We start from the raw sequence: 16,705 nt of genomic DNA, 5'->3' as shown, positions 1-16,705 counted from the left end.
TGTATTTTGTAAATTGCGCTCTTCTACTTTATATTACTATGGAAATGTTAGAGAAAACCTGCTCACAGAAGAACCCTTCTCAATCAGTATAATGTAACAAATAACTTATAAACTACAAAACTACCAAAAGGGATCTACATTTCGGGAATAATTTCCCCATAAAGCCACAACATTCAAATTAGGACATAGAAACTTACAGCACAGTAGAGGCACTTGGCCCACAATGCTGTGCCGACCTATATAAACCTACTCACCAATCTAAACCTTTACAACCTCAAACCTATAAGCTCCTATTTTTTTTGGCATCCATGCCCCTGTCCAGTAGTCTTTTAAATTTCCTTATTGTAACAATCTCCACCACCACCCCTGGCAATGCATTCCAGGCACCCACTATGCTCTGTGTTTAAAAAAAACATAACTCTGGCATCCCCCTTAAACTTTTCTCTCCTCACCTTGCACAGATGTCTTCAGGTGTATGTTGTACTCACCCTGGGAGAAAGGTTGCTTGCTGTCTACCTTATCTATGCCTCCCTTAATCCTGTAGATCTCTATCACGTCACTTCTCATCCTTTTTCACTCCAGAGAAAAGTCCTAGCTCTTTTAACCTTTTTTCATAAGACATATTCTCCAAACCAGGCAACATCCTGGTAAATCTCCTCTGCACCTTCTCTAAAGCTCCCACATCCTTCCTGTAATGAGGCAACCCGAACTGAACACAATATTCCAAGTGTGGTCTAACCAGAGTTTTATAGAGCTGCAACATTACCTCTCAACTCTTGAACTGAATCCCCTACTAATGTAGACCAGTATACCATAAGCCTTCTTAACTACCCTATCAACCTGCATGGCCACCTTGAGTGATTTATGGATTTGCATGACAAGGTCCCTCTGTTCTTCTACACTATTAAGAATTCTGCCAATTAACCATATACTCTGCCTTCAAGTTTGACTTTCCTCTCTATCCACAGCACCTCCAACCTTCATGTCATTTGCAAACATACCAATCCATCCTTCTAATTCATCCAGTATTTTTATAAAAATCACACAGCATGGGTCCTAGAACAGATCCCTGTGGAACTGCACTTGTCATTGACTTCCAGGCAGAATATATTCCATCTACTACTACCCTCTACTTTCGGGCAGAAAGCAATTCTGAATCCACAAAACAAAGGTTCCACGGATCCCATGCCTCAGGAGTTTCTGAGTGAGTCTATCATGGGGGACCTTGTCAAATATCTTACTAAAATCCATATACACCACATCTACCACCCTACCTACATCAATTTCTTTTGTTATTTCCTCAAAAAACACAACTAGGCTCATGAAGCATGTCCCATCCCTATCAAAGCCATGCTGACTACCACTGAGAAGATTGTACTTCTCTAAATGCTTGTAAATCCTGTCCTTAATAATCCTCTTGCCCACCACTGATGTAAAACTTGATAGTCTATAATTCCCAGGATTCTCCCTATTAACTTTTTTGAACAAAGGGACCACATTTGCCATCCTCCAATCTTCTGATACCTCTCCTATGGCCAAGGAGGCCGCAAAGATCACTGCCAACACCCCAGCAATCTCTTCCCTCACTTCTTTTAATAACTTGGAGTATATCTCATCTGGTCCCAGGGACTTATTAATCCTAATGCTTTTAAAATGATCCTGCACATCCTCTTATTTAACCTCAACTTGTTCCAGCACATAAACTTGTTCTATACCGACCTCACATTGTCCACGTCTCTTTTTCTGGTGAACACTGAAACAAAGTATTCATTTAGGACCTTCCCTACTTCCTCTGCTTCTAGGCACACATTGATCTTTTATCCTTAAAATGGCCTTTCACTCTAGTCATCTTTCTGTTCTTTACATATACATTGATCATCTTTAGGTTTTCCTTAATCCTACTTGCCAAGGCCTTCTTACGCCCCCTTTTTGCTCTCCTTTTTTCAGTTCCTTCCTGTTTTTGGCCTCCTAAACCTTGTGTATGCTTGCTTTTTTCTCTTTATTAGTTGTCTCCCTCTTTTGTCAACCATTGTTCCCTTATCCTACCATCTTTTCTCTGTCTCAGTGGGAGAAGTGTATCCACAACCCTGTGCAAATGGTCTCTAAACATCCTCTGCATTATTTTTGTGGATCCCTAGTTCCTGTTGTAATTAGCCCTTCCCCAATTAAACACTTTATCATTTTGTCAAATCCCATCCTTGTCAATAGCTATGCTAAAGATCAGAGAGTCGTGATTGTGGTGATATATAACTATACCACTAAGTCACCAGGGGTCATCCCGGTGACCTTGTATATAAAGCAGTCCAGAGCTACAGTCGAGCCTTCCAGGTTCATCTTACAGAGAGACAAGACCTCTTAGTGTAAATATTAGTTTATTAAATTATACTGACAATAAACACACCAGCAGTGAGAGTATAAGACAGCTTTAATAAACTAACATGTACACTAAGAGGATGACCCCTGGTGGCCTAGTGGTATAATTACATATCACCACAGTGATCACTGACATTGAAATGCTCCCCACCAAGAGGTCTGTACCCTGACCAGGTTCATTGCTCAGTATTAGATCCATTATCGCCTCTCCACTAGTTGGCTAATCCACATAGTGTATCAGGAATCCTTTGACACCCCTGACAAATTCTGCCCCATCCATCTCTCTTGCAGTAAAGATGTGCCAGTCAATATTAGGGAAGTTGAAGTCACCCATAACAACAAGCCTGTTATTTCTACACCATTCCACAATCTGCTGATTTATCTGCTCTTCAATGTCCCGAGGTCTACTTGGGGACCTATGGACTACTCCCAATTGAGTGATCGCTCCCTTCCTGCTTCTGACTTTCAACCACAAAGGCCACACTGACTCAGTCAGCAATACTTCCACAACATCCTCCCTTTCTGCAGTGGGGATACTATCCCTGATACTCCCCTCCCCCTTCTGAAACATCTAAACCTGCATCAGCCAATCCAGTCCTTGCGACAGTCAAGTCTCTAACAGCCACAACATCGTAATGAACCAAATCTATTCTGCTGACATTTTAAACATATAGTTTCAGCAAGAAGATCCATCTCCAAACTTGTTTAGTAGGAAAATAAATTTAAAAAAAAAACAAGTTTCCAGTGACAAGCTGTTATTATCTGATCGGTGAGTGAGAGATGCAGACATGAACACCAAAAACAAAACATCCCTTCCATTTTTCAATTTTGACATCCTAACATTATTTTGCACAAAGTACTCTTAAATGCAGCATGCGTAACGGTTTGTTGCGGTCACAAAGTATAAATAGTAGTTCAATTTTGTTAAACATTGAATGTCTTCCGATAAAATGAAGAGGAATAAACAGCATCTTGACAATTATCGTCAGATAAATCCCAAATGAACCATGTCAAATACACATTATTCTATAATTAATTGCTGTTGTTCATATCCATTAATAAATTCAGTCGTAGTAAAATAAAGCAAAATGCAGTTTTCAGAAGCACACAACTTACAGCTTTTGTGTTTTTTGGTCATGGAAATAAGCTTCCAGCTCGTTCTTTAAGGCACACTTCAAACTCTATTTTTTGTTTGCCTGCTGTGAAATTTGTTCAGTGACACAAAATCAAATTTTTCTATGAAGCATCTGGGGATATTTTACCAAATAAAGATCCACTTTATGGAAATTATTATTTCTAACCTCACCATTCCATCACTCATTCACCAACATTTTTAATCAGGGCTGAGTAAAATCATTTGAAGGCCCATTAGACCCTAAAACACTCTCCACTACTCCAAGCCTCAAATTATATTTTAAATCTTGTAGCAATTCAACCTCAACAGACACACCATCCAGACTCCACCCCTCCCTCCTCACCCCCCCACCCCCAAACAAATTGCTTTATAATTGGAGTTGGCAGATATAAACCAACAAGGGACAAATGCATAACTTCTGACAGTAGAGCATGTTTACTATTTCTGGAGTGGCTGCAAATGTGGGAGCCAGCATTGGCACAAAGGCCATAAAAGACTATTCTGCCCATTCCAATTTGCTTACATTTACCTTCTCTCTTTAGAGAAAAATATTCTGATTTAAGATAATCAAAGAAGATTCAAGATTCCATTTATTGTTATTTGCACAAAAAAATTCTTTGTTTGCCCTGCAAAGGTTCACAAAAGTCTACCGGCCAGCCCCACAATCAATAAAAGAAAAAAAATCCCTTGAGAGACATAAAGTATCCACCACAACCTCTTACACCACTGCCTCCTGCACCCCCATAATCTCTGCCTCCTGTCTAGTCCCGCTACAGACCCGAGCTCAAGGCAGCTAAGTAACCCTCCCCGAACCCTGCTTTCAAACCACCATAATATTTAAGAAGCTGTAAGAACCTTAGGCCTCTTGGAGGTCCTGCTTGACATCAACACCCTTATGAATCCTAGTCCTGACACCTGGTTCCTGGAGTGAAGCCCTCAGCTGGAGCCCAGTTTGCTGCCATTGTATCCTATTATGTAGGTCCCTTTCCTCAGCCTTTCTTCCTGGGCAGGGCATGTTCTCCTGCTTTACTGCCTTGTACCAGTCAGCTACTTTCTCAGAGCGCAGAACCTGTTCACTGGACCTCTGAGGACAATTCAAACATGCACAGGGCTGTGAGGTGAGTTGGCCGAGCAGTAGGACCCAACATAGAAGCACTGAAATCCAGCTCCTCTCTTCCTGGGATTGTATCAGTGGTAGTGCTTCCACCTAGATATGATGTATGCACTCACCTATTAACTACGCTAATATTCTCCATAAACAATGGTGTGAAGCAAGGCTGCGTTGTCGCACCAACCCTCTTTTCAATCTTCTTCAGCATGATGCTGAACCAAGCCATGAAACACCTCAACAATGAAGATGCTGTTTACATCCGGTACCGCACGGATGGCAGTCTCTTCAATCTGAGGCGCCTGAAAGCTCACACCAAGACACAAGAGCAACTTGTCCGTGAACTACTCTTTGCAGACGATGCCGCTTTAGTTGCCCATTCAGAGCCAGCTCTTCAGCACTTGACGTCCTGTTTTGCGGAAACTGCCAAAATGTTTGGCCTGGAAGCCAGCCTGAAGTAAACTGAGGTCCTCCATCAGCCAGCCCCCCCCCCCCCCCACATCTTCATCGGGCACACAAAACTCAAAACGGTCAACCAGTTTACCTATCTCGGCTGCACCATTTCATCGGATGCAAGGATCAACAACGAGATAGACAACAGGCTCACCAAGGCAAATAGCGCCTTTGGAAGACTACACAAAAGAGTCTGGTAAAACAACCAACTGAAAAACCGCACAAAGCGTATACAGAGCCGTTGTCATACCCACACTCCTGTTCGGCTCTGAATCATGGGTCCTCTACCGGCATCACCTACGGCTCCTAGAATGCTTCCACCAGCGTTGTCTCCGCTCCAACCTCAACATTCATTGGAGCGACTTCATCCCTAACATCGAAGTACTCGAGATGGCTGAGGCCGACAGCATCGAATCCACGCTGTTGAAGATCCAACTGCGCTGGGTAGGTCACGTTTCCAGAATGGAGGACCATCGCCTCCCCAAGATTGTGTTATATGGCGAGCTCTCCACTGGCCATCGTGTCAGAGGTGCACCAAAGAAGAGGTACAAGGACTGCCTAAAGAAATCTCTTGGTGCCTGCCACATTGACCACCGCCAGTGGGCTGATATCGCCTCAAACCGTGCATCTTGTCGCCTCACAGTTCGGCGGGCAGCAACCTCCTTTGAAGAAGACTGCAGAGCCCACCTCACTGACAAAAGACAAAGGAGGAAAAACCCAACACCCAACCCCAACCAACCAATTTTCCGCTGCAACCGTGCCTGCCTGTCCCGCATCGGACTTGTCAGCCACAAAAGAGCCTGCAGCTGACGTGGACATTTACCCCTCCATAAATCTTCGTCCGCGAAGCCAAGCCAAAGATTCATCTGAAATTTTTAGAGAATCCTTGGATACATGCTGTAGCTGCTCTCTTACAATTTGGTGATGAGAATTCTTCTCTTTAGGAATATAGACAAGCAATATTTTTCCTAAGGCAAACATATGCTACAAAATTTCAAATTATTGCTAATGTCCACCCACAGGGCTTGAAAATTCGAGGAGCATAGAAATTCATGACCATTATCACAGTACATAGGCAGTGCATTTCTAGCCTTGCTCTCTGTCATTGAGTTTGGACCTTGAGCTGAACCATGAGTTAGGGAAGGGTGTACACTACACAAAGCTGATGCACAAGACTGTCAGCTGAAAGCATTTTACATGATCCTCATTTTAGAGTTAATCGTGTCTTGCAGACCTTCTCATTATCTCGAACATACTCAAGATCTAAAGGAACAGCCACCCACTTGATAGCAAGTAGGTTTAGTTCAAGTTTAGATGCAAGGACGTCATCTTTATTTTTGCCACACCATCATCTGAAGAAGTCTTCAAAACCACCACCACTTCCTTGTTTGTAACTCTCCTTCAAACAGACTACCACCATGCTTTAGAACTGTCTCCGCTCCATCCTCAACATCCATTGGAGCGCTCACACCCCTAACGTCGAGGTACTCGAGATGGCAGAGGTCGACAGCATCGAGTCCACGCTGCTGAAGATCCAGCTGCGCTGGATGGGTCACGTCTCCAGAATGGAGGACCATCGCCTTCCCAAGATCGTATTATATGGCGAGCTCTCCACTGGCCACCGTGACAGAGGTGCACCAAAGAAAAGGTACAAGGACTGCCTAAAGAAATCTCTTGGTGCCTGCCACATTGACCACCGCCAGTGGGCTGATAACGCCTCAAACCGTGCATCTTGGCGCCTCACAGTTTGGCGGGCAGCAGCCTCCTTTGAAGAAGACCGCAGAGCCCACCTCACTGACAAAAGGCAAAGGAGGAAAAACCCAACACCCAACCCCAACCAACCAATTTTCCCTTGCAACCGCTGCAATCGTGTCTGCCTGTCCCGCATCGGACTGGTCAGCCACAAACGAGCCTGCAGCTGACGTGGACTTTTTACCCCCTCCATAAATCTTCGTCCGCGAAGCCAAGCCAAAGAAGAAAGAACATGGGGCTAAACACAATGTTATTGATACATGTTGAGTCAAAGCATTGGCGAGTCAGAGTTTTACAGCACAGAGACTAGCACTTCAACCCAATCTGTGCAGGCAGCCAAAATTTCTACTTAACCTAGTGCCACTTGCCTGCATTTGTCCCATATTCCTCAAAATCATTCCAATCCATGTACCTGTCTAAATCTTTTTTAAACATTTTGTTGTCCAAAAGGTTTCTAACCATGCTGACGACAGCTCTGGTGAGACACTCTACAACCTATGGCTTGTGCACAAATACTGTAACTGCTTCCTTCCTGAAAGCAAGGTGAACAGCACAAAACAGGCAAATGGAGAACATGACATGCCTTAAAATGTCAGCCAAATTAGCAACAATTGTGTCAAATTAACGGATGCTACAGAGCCCACTGTGCTTCTCCTAGCTTGATTTAGAAAAGAGATTTAATATAAAGGTAATATATCAAAACAAGCCCTCTATCAAATTAGTGATTTAAAGAGAGGTGTTTTTGAATGTCAATTATTAATGGCAATTGGGGGCAGGCAAGGCCTGATGTCCTGCTCACCTAGGGAAAGTGCATGCATAATACATTGGCTCTCCTTTCTCAGTCTAGTGATTGCCAGGCAGGAGGCCACTGCAAATGGCTTCTCCTACATTACTGTGTCAGCAGAAACACCTTCTTGTTGGTGTCCCCCGTTTTCACCGACATGGCACAACCGAACGTCAGTGGTATAACTGGATGGGTAGGTTTGGGTCATCAGCCTTGGTGGGCAACCAGCCTAAGAAAAGGAAAAAGCTGATTTCAAATCAGGCAGATGGGGCTCATTAGCTTCATCTAGGAGAACGACACACTGATGTAACACCTACGACCTGGGGACCTAACTGCCACCGTCCCAGCATCCTGGGCTGTGGCAGATAAATCCCAGGTGTAAAGCGTGGGGCAAGTACAGCACACACAGAACTCCACCTAAAAAATACATTGTGTAGGCTTGAAGGACATGCCCATGTCTATGATCCTTCCTAAATCTTCGTTCGCGAAGCCAAGCCATGATTAATGGCAATTAATGAACCCTCAAGGCTATTAGTAATGTCTTTTGCAATGATGACAACGAAACAACCAGTTTGTCATAAAATCCCATCGAGTTCAAAAATATCCTTTGGCAGAGGAAATCTCCCATCCTTAACCATTCTCCCAAACCACCAACGTGGTTACCTTTTACATGGGCCTCTGAAATGGTCTGGCACGTCACCCAGTTTAAGGGCAACTAGGGATGAGCAATAAATGCTTGTCATGGCAGGGACCGACTCTGGGGCCTCAGAAATTATTTCATTAAAAAAAAGCAATAGAGTTTCATACCTTGAGTTATGCAAATAAGATTCTCCTAAATTATTCTGCAATAATAGTTGCCTCATGTATTAGTAATTGATTGCATTGTTGTTTAGACAGCATGTATTACTTTTATGCATCTGGGACATTCTGTTCTCATGCTTCATACAATTTTTTGCAATGACTCCTTTGTGTGGAAGTGTTAGCAGTGTGCATTAATCATGTATTCACTATTATATTATTATTTCCTATTGAATTCTGTACTCTCATTTCAATTGTGTCTGACTGCTCACGTGATGCAAATAATGCTGCAAAATCTTCAGTTGCATTCTATATACAGACACACATATGTATGTGTATATATATTAAACACACATACACATACTTCAGTCTGCAATCCCTCCCCTACATACTCCTACCCCACCCCCCCATATGTGGAAATCATTATTTTAATTTATATACTTTTTCAAAATTTAAGAGTTACAAAATGACATTTGACAGGGAACATCGTTGAACAATTTTTAGTCAGGTTATAATATTTTTCTCCCCACCCCTAGCTGTTTTAGCCAGTCAGGCAGAATCTACCAATGAGAAAGATAATTGGTGGAATTGCCGCACTGCAGTCAATCACACCAGCCTCTATAATAAGCTTCTGTTTTCAAGGTTTAAAATGTGGTTGCCATAGCATCTCAACCCATTCCTTTGTTCTCCACGAATAAGTTCAGGAATTGCAGCTTAAATCACTTTGATTTGTCTTTGGAGAGCTTTTGGTTCTAATTAACCTCTCCCCCACCACCACCTTCACCCACACAAGCACAGAGACACTTGTGAGTGGCTAATGAGGAACGGCTCCATATTTCATGAGATGTTCAGTTTTCATCTTAAATTTACTTCGAGTCTTATCAAAATTAAAGCAAACACTAGTCAAATTAAATGCAATCTCTGTGCTCCCTTCCAACTGAGAAACAAAACCACAAAAATAGATCACTTTATGTTTTCAAAATATAATTATCAAAATATATTTCTAATTATGAGCATTTAGTTACTGAAATAGTTTAGACTCGAGGGACATGGGCTAAATGAAGACCAATAGGACTAGCCAGGGTAGACAATTAGTTCAGCATGGACAAGTGGAGCTGAAGGACTGCTTTCTAGTTTCTTTCCAAGCCACCATCTCACCTCTGTCACAAACAACTATGACCAGTAATAACATTCACCATCACACACTGTATCATTTGATCAACTAATGTACTTACCTGCTGATAATGAAAGGTTTGGGGTGAGTTTCCAGAGAGATCATCCGTCATTAGCATCATTGCTTACCCCTATTTTGAGGGATCCCCAGGGCTTTTGCAGTTCCTCCTAACAAATGATTCAATCAAACTCTTGGCAGATGGACCCATCTTGAGAGATTAACTTACTTGATTTCATCCTCTCAACCCCTCCCCCCCCCCTTTTGTTCGGACATCTTTCATGTTTCCTCGCACCTTGATGAAGGGCTCAAGCCCGAAACATTGGTGATGTACCTTTACCTTTGCTACATAAAGGGACTATTTGACCTGCTGAGTTTCTCCAGCATTTGTGTGTTTTTCTCACAGTGTCAACAGAACCTTGTGTTTTACCTCTGACATACCCACACTCCTGTTCGGCTCCGAATCATGGGTCCTCTACCGGCATCACCTACGGCTCCTAGAACGCTTCCACCAGCGTTGTCTCCGCTCCATCCTCAACATCCATTGGAGCGCTTTCATCCCTAACGTCGAAGTACTCGAGATGGCAGAGGTCGACAGCATCGAGTCCACGCTGCTGAAGATCCAGCTGCGCTGGGTGGGTCACGTCTCCAGATTGGAGGACCATCGCCTTCCCAAGATCGTGTTCTATGGCGAGCTCTCCACTGGCCACCGTGACAGAGGTGCACAAAGAAAAGGTACAAGGACTGCCTAAAGAAATCTCTTGGTGCCTGCCACATTGACCACCGCCAGTGGGCTGATATCGCCTCAAACCGTGCATCTTGGCGCCTCACAGTTTGGCGGGCAGCAACCTCCTTTGAAGAAGACCGCAGAGCCCACCTCACTGACAAAAGGCAAAGGAGGAAAAACCCAACACCCATCCCCAACCAACCAATTTTCCCCTGCAGCCGCTGCAACCGTGTCTGCCTGTCCCGCATCGGACTTGTCAGCCACAAACGAGCCTGCAGCTGACGTGGACTTTTACCCCCTCCATAAATCTTCGTCCGCGAAGCCAAGCCAAAGAAGAATGCTGGTAGAGATAAGGGGAACAATTGAAACCAGAACTACAATCCAGCCAATTCAATCCCCATCAATACATCCAGTCATTAGTCCTGATGCAGTGACTTGATCCAAGGCCTGATTGACTCACATAAACCTCTTCCAGAGGTTTTTTGTTCCAGTGATCAGTCACCTTGGTTCATTCCATGAGATATTTAAAAAATGATCAAATGCACTAGGTACAATGGAGGATTTGGAGCTTTATTGTAGTGTTTAACCCCTATGCTCCAAACTAGCCATGTTCTACACCATAGCCATAAACATTGAATGTGGAAACTGTTTTTTAAACTACTGTTTTTTTTTATACAAATGGTTTGGATCTGAGTGCACAAACTAAAATGTCGAAGGTCGCAGTTTACAGGAGTCATAGTTATTCCTGAGGAGATGAGCAAAGGGCTGCAAGTGGATGGAGTTCGACTGATGGAATGGCTAGATGAAATTTAATGACAAGAAGTATGAAATTATGGATTTTGGCAGGAAGAACGGGGAGAGTCAGAACAGAATATGTGTGCTGTAAGAAATCATCTTTGTGTATACATGCATAAATCTTTGGATTGACAAGACATCTCCTGGGTGAAGTTAAGAAAACGTGAATTTCTAGATTTCATGAAAGAACTCCAGGGATCAAATGGGTGGTTTTACTTAATCCCCAAAACAAAGGTTTGGTCACAACTGTAATTTTGCATTCATTTATAGACTCCACATTGGATAGTACATAAAGGATCTAGCCAGGACATTGACAAAAATTACTTGAGTGGCTCAAATCATAAAATACTTCAGCTGCAAAGTTAGAACAGAGATGCTGAGGATGTTCTGAAAGGTGTCATAATTCAGGGTGGAGATTTGGTCCATGCCACACTCTGTTCTCGGTGCTGGCATCAGGAATGAAGTATAGGTGCCACAAAACTCATACCACCAGGTTCAGGAACAGTTGCTCCCCCTCCACCATCAGACTCCTCAACAACAAACTCAATCAGAGACTTATTTAAGGGCTCTTACATTGCACATTATTTTTTTTACTAAATATTTATTTTCTGTATTGCACAGTTTGCTTGCACTTATTTCTTGTTTACATTTGTCTTTCTTTTTTTTAATATACACATTGTTGGGCACTATCAGTTGCTCCAGTAATTACACTGACAAAGACTGAGGGGAACGATAGGCTTTATTGCACAGAAAACTTGAGGTGGCCCAGGATCCAAACTAGGGAACTGCAGGAAAGGGAAAGGTGGCCCGACCTTTATGGCCTGGGTCGCAGAGGAGGAGACCAGGTAAAAGTGTCATCAGGGGATAGGCCAGCCCGAGCCAATTAGCATACGCAATCCATACCATTACACACACATTCTCTTGAGAACAGTCTTTTTGCACGACCGATTAGTAGAAATTCTACCTGGCCCATAGGAAAAGGTATCTTTTGTAAAGGTATCATCTATTATGTATGTACTCCGACAATAAATCAGAAATATTAAAAAAATCTGAAAATCTAAATTTGGTCACCAATTAATTGTGCTGCTTTGTCCTAGATTGTGACAAGGTTCCTCAAGTTCTAAGACCCTAAAGTGCAAAGAGTTTGTTGATGATTACACAGTGCTTTTCATTCACTTGTATGCAGCAAGATGGTCATTCTCTTAAATGCCGCATGGTTAGTGTAGCAGTTAGTGCAACACTGTTACAGCACCAGTGAGCCTGGTTTGAATCCAGTGGTCTCTGAATTCTCTACATTCTCCCCATGTCTATGTGGGTTTCCTCCAAGTGCTCTGGTTTCCTTCCATCTTTCAAAATGTATGGGGGTTGTAGGTCAATATGGTGTAATTATGCGGCATGGGCATCTGGCTGGGAGGGCCTATTATGTGCAGTATTTCTAAATTTAAAATGTAAAGACATTTGGACATTCAATCACCATTTTCCCATGACCAAATACCTATGATATCCAAATACCTTTCCAGCGCAAGTACACATCCACTAAACAGAAACACAACTGGACCAGCCACGTTAGTACTGTGGCCTCAAAAGGTCAAATATCCTGTGCCATGTAAATCAAAATTTTCACTGCCTACCATGGCAACCTTACAAAATTGGTGTGTCGGGGCATCGGAGAATGTCTTCACCTGCCTTGAAGATTGCAGCTCCAATGACTCAAAAAGCTCAGCAACATCCAGGGTACAAGTAGTGTGTGCTTGATTAGCACTCAGTCTGACAACATTACACAGTGATTTCCAGGGTGAGCCACAAATACAAGCCACACAACTGCCAACAAAATGTTCTCATAATACTCTCGAACCAATACCGGCTGAATGAGATTATTTAAGTCATAACTGCAGTCACTAATATGGAAATAGCTAATTGGATGTGGATGAAGTATAAAACATCTGGCTGTCACTTCACACATTGTTTAAAATAAAGGTTTGAGGAGAAGTATTTTGTAATTTTATTAAGGCTTGATCAACCATTGGAGCCACTCCTCAAATACAAAAATGTAATTCTTTAAGCACAACTATGAATTGAACTATTCTGCGTCTGTTCAAGTACCTACTGCTAACATTTTTCCATGGTACACCGAATTCTGATAATCACTGATATGTGCCTCAGGATCAGAGCAAACTGAAAAGCGGCAAAAGCAGAACATCCCATTCTCTAATGGATCCATGACTATTTGATCTGATTCACTGGCAAAAAAAATTCAATGTACCCTCCTTTGTCTCGATTGTTCACCTTTGTGCATATGGCATATAACGATAATTCAAATGATAGTAATCTGTGGCATTTTTGAAGTAATTTATAAATGGAACATAACAGCTTATCAATGAATTACTAGCACCTTGATATCTTGCAGAATAGGTATAATTTGTACAGAATTGCTGAAGAACAAAATCTTTGGCTCAAAGGTCATTGAAAATTGGAAATAATTATAATTAGGGTAACAAGATAAGAAAATGAATTGACCAATGGCTTAAAATGTTGTAATGTCTCTCAATAACTAAGAAATATGATAAGAGATGTTCAGAACTTGACTTGATGACATTTACAGCGGAGCTTTTTGTCAGTGACATTTATCATCAGGTAACCTTTGTGTCTTAAATATACCAGTGATGTACCATTAATTCACATTTGTCTATTAGATTGCTATAATAGGCAAGATTCTTGAGAATAGAGAAAGTAATTGAGCTGAGCACCTTGATATACTGAGGATTTGAGTTGGGCTAATCTACCATCAAGTTCTATTGGCAGATTACTAAATAATTGGTTCGGAAATGTATTTTTACCCAGTCTTAAAAATCATAACCTTGGATCTGAGTAACAAATACAATTGTCACAATTGCAGAGTCAATACTTTGAAATAAAAAAGTTACCACTTGACTTGGAATATAGAAGCCTTGGAATGTTCCCCAAAGAAACCATCATATGACTTAAAAGTTGAATAACATTATTTAAAGTCAAAATGAATAAGACATTTAGCCAGAAATTCAACTCCAACTGGTAACTTAAACTGTGTTATCTGGAGCTGACTTCACATTCGATTCAGTCCCACAAGTCAATAGAGACAGCCAGATGAATATTCTGACACTGCATTTATAAAACGCCTTGAACAATTTCAGGACAACCTTAACCATTCCTGGCAATAAATGCTAATAAAAAAACAAAAAAGGCATTCGGTAAATAATATTTAAGTTCGAGCAAAAATATATGTGCATTCACATTTCTGGCAAAATTCTCGACTGTTCTGGGATGAGGCCAATCTGGGTTTTTGGATTTTCGGGCAGTACATCTGTGGCACTTACTTAATGCACACATTCACACACAAAAACTGAGAGTTGACAGGATGTTTGGATTTCAGGCATGAGTTTGAGAAGTCCGCATTCTCAGGTGGTCTGGATTTCTGACTTCTGGATATTTGGACTTTTACTGTAATTGCAAACAGCTCAAATTATAGAGCAACAAATGAGGACATATGCCCATCAAGTCTGCATCCATTTTTGAATATTGAATGAATTCCACTTCTCATATCTTTTTCCAATGCTCTACAAATTCTATTCCATTTTCTATTGACTATTGTTCCATCATCTGAAAGGCTTTAACATTTCTGATTTTATAACTCTAAAAAGGGTTTCATTCCCTCTCTTTGCTAATAATTTCAGATGTGCTGAACAGGGATATCCCCCCGCAGCAATGGCTCCCTTTTCCTTTTGCTGATGCCCTGCCTCATGGGATGTTGATCTCCTAGTCTTCTTGTACTTCCAATTACTATATTCAGAAGCATTTAGACAGACAATTTAATAGTCAAAGCATAGATGAGTATGGTCTTAATGTGGGCAAATGGGATGAGTATAGATGGGTAAAAAGATCAGCCCACTGCTGTACTCACTCTACACCCATGACTATGTGGCCAGACACAAATTGAATGCTATCTACAAATTTGTTGATGTTGTCATCAACAGAATCATAGACGACAATGATAAAAATGACAGGAATGAGATAGATCAGCTGGCTGAGTGGTGTCACATTGTAATCCACAATAGTAAAACTAAGGAACTGAGTGTAGAATTCAGGATGGGGTCATCAGGGGAACATGACCCAGTCGTCAAGAGGTCAGCAGTGGAAAGGGTTAAGAACTTCAAATTCCTGGGCGTGAACATCTCTGTAGATCTATCCTGGGGCCTCCATGTTGTTGCAATCTTCAAGATCGCTCATCAGCAGCTATACCTTGTGAGGAGTTTGAGGAGACTTGGGATGCCACCAAAGAACCTTGCAAATTTCTACAGGTTTCCCATACAGAGCATTCGGACTGGTTGCATTATTGTCTAGTATGGAGGTGCCAATGCACAGGACAGGAAAAGACCTACAGAGGGTTGTGAACTCAGCCTGCGCCATCTTGGGCATCAGCCTTCACTCCGTTTAGGTCATCTACAAGAGAAAATGTCTCAAGAAAGGCAGCCTCTATCGTCAAGGACCCCCACCACCCAGGCTCGGTCCTCTTCTCACTGCTACCATCAGGAAGGAGGTACAGAAGCCTGAAGTCCAACACCCAAACAGCTTCTTCCCCTCTGACATCAGATTTCTGAATGGACAATAAACTACAGACACTACACAACTTCTATCTTCTTTAAAAAAAATCAGATATGCAGAACAGTAACTAATCCTTTCAGTCCAAGAGCCCATGCCACCCAATTTTACCCAAGTGACCTACAACCCTCCTCCTCCACCACCCCCGGTACATTTCAAATGGTGGGAGGAAACCAGAGCCCCAGGGAAAATCCCATGCAGACACGGGGAGAACATACAGACATCATGGGATTTAGACACCAGTCCCGGTTGTTGACACTGTAACAGCATTGCGCTGACCACTATGCCATCTGTTGCACCATTTTATTCACCAACTTATCGGACATTATTGTTGGAGAAGAAATTGGGTCTAGTGATCATAACTCTGTTAGTTTTAGGGAAAAGCAAGGAGGGGCCTAAAGTTGAGGTTCTGGATTGAAGAGCAAATTTCGAAGGAATAAGATGGGATTTGGGGAGTATTGAGTGGGACAGGGTATTTTCAGGTAAGGATGTAAATGAAAATAGGATGATATTCAAAAAAGAAATTTTGAGGGGACAGAGTAGATATGTCCCAGTGAGGATCAAAGGAAAGGCTGGAAGTCATAGGGTGGCTTGGTCTTCGAGGAATATTGGAAATTTGGTTAGGAGAAAAAGGGAGGTGTACAAGAAGTATAAAGAGCAAGGAGCTGAGAATTTGAAGGAGGACTACAAGGAGTGTAGAAGGAATCTTAAGAAAGAAATTGCCAAAAAAAGGCACGAAGAGGCTTTGGCAGACAGAGCAAAAATAAATCCAAAGGGTTTCTATAGGTACATTAAATGTAAAAGATTAGTGAGGGATAAAATTGGACCCCTTGTAGATAGCGAGGGTAGGCTGAGTGAGAAGTCAGAGGAAATGGGGGAAATTTTGAATGATTTCTTTGTCTCGGTATTCACTAGGGCAAAAAATATTGAACCAGTTGAAGAAAAGAAAAATAGTGGGGAGGTCATGAAGCATA

At 42.1% G+C, this 16,705-nt stretch overlaps 1 protein-coding gene across 1 annotated transcript in view; it reads right to left on the bottom strand.

Moving 5' to 3' along the window:
- The window catches only part of LOC138742472 (uncharacterized), a 250,679-nt gene that overhangs the window by 50,733 nt on the left and 183,241 nt on the right, over window positions 1–16,705 (bottom strand). The gene's annotated exons all lie outside the window — the stretch shown is intronic.

The sequence above is a fragment of the Narcine bancroftii genome, chromosome 9 (genome assembly GCF_036971445.1).
Source record: "Narcine bancroftii isolate sNarBan1 chromosome 9, sNarBan1.hap1, whole genome shotgun sequence".
Lineage (NCBI taxonomy): Eukaryota > Metazoa > Chordata > Chondrichthyes > Torpediniformes > Narcinidae > Narcine > Narcine bancroftii.
The sequence above is the reverse complement of the archived record's forward strand: the minus strand, read 5'-3'. Positions and strand labels throughout refer to the sequence as shown.